We start from the raw sequence: 1520 nt of genomic DNA on the forward strand, positions 1-1520 counted from the left end.
TCTTGCCTGAAATGGTTGGATTAAAATTATTTATTTCGGTGGGGAAAATGAAGATAGTAGAAACATAAAATACAGATTTTTTCCCCTACATCAGTGTGGCTAGTTAACATTTCCTAAGCTTCTCATAGCCCAGGGTTCTCAATCTAAGCTTCAACAATAAAACCTAATCGTTAATAACACTTTGCTTTTTCTGATCTTGGCCCTGAAGGATGGAATAAAAGAAGGAAGATAGTCATTCCTAGTGTCTCCTTTTTTCCTTACCCCCTCCCACCTCAGCAGTTCTAGTGTCATATGTGTTCCCAGGACTGTCCCAATTTTGTTCACCACTTGAGGAAATTTTTTCCTTGAGACAACTTGTTCATTTCTTAATCTTGCTCTAGTGACTTAAAAAATTACAAAATGCATAGCTAATGTCTGAATTTTCCTCTTACTAATTTATGTCCAGTTTTCCCTTCCACCAACAAATGTATGTGTTTCCAAGGCAAAATATGCTTTAGGTTTTAAACACTGTTTGTTACAAGACATCGCTTATGATAGGACTACGAGACATTCATTTAATACTATGCAGTTATTGCAGTGAACACTAGATGTCAGATTTTAGTTCTAGATTATTTCCCAATAGAGGGCGCACTTGAATTGTTTCTAAACATTTCATTAGCATTTTTGCCGCGTTTTGAACTATTTCCTTTCAGCAGATTCCTATAAGCTTAACTACTACATCAAAGGATATGAACATTTTTAAATCTAAACATATAATGTGTAACATTTGTTGCAAATGATTGTGCCAACCTATCCCATTTGACCTCACTGTCCCAGAGCTGAGTAGTTCTTTTTCCTTTTTCTTTCTTTCTTTTTTTTGTTGTTGTTGTTGGTTTGTTTCTTTTTTAAGGCAGAATCTCACTTCGTCGCCAGGCTGGAGTACAGTGGCGCGATCTTGGCTCACTGCAATCTCCACCTCCCGGGTTCAAGCGATTCTCCTGCCTCAGCCTCCCAAGTAGCTGGGATTGCAGGCATGCACCACCACACCCAGCTGATTTTTGTAGTTTTAGTAAAGACGGGGTTTCACCATATTGATCAGGATGGTCTCGATCTCCTGACCTCGTGATCCACCCGCCTCGGCCTCCCAAAGTGCTGGGATTACAGGCGTGAGCCACCACACCTGGCCAAGTAGTTGTTTTACATTGCAAGTGATAGATAACAAGATCTTGCTAATTTGATTGGGAGGGGAGCACTTATGTTTACTGGAATTTATGGGTCTTCGATTTTTAGCAAGATTATTGTCATCATTTTTAATACTGTTTTGCAATGATACAAATTATTTTTGTATACCTGCTAGATTCTTGCTGTATTTTTAAACCATGAACTACAACAGACTGTTTACCTATTGAGAATATAAGGCCCTTTGTTATTTGCTGCAAAAATTTCAGACTTTTATTCATGTAATAGACTAATATTCATGTAATAGAATATTAGATATGCTTTTAAATCTTTTAAATATTTGACATTTCTATTCTATCAAT

Source organism: Symphalangus syndactylus, chromosome 23, assembly GCF_028878055.3.
Source record: "Symphalangus syndactylus isolate Jambi chromosome 23, NHGRI_mSymSyn1-v2.1_pri, whole genome shotgun sequence".
Lineage (NCBI taxonomy): Eukaryota > Metazoa > Chordata > Mammalia > Primates > Hylobatidae > Symphalangus > Symphalangus syndactylus.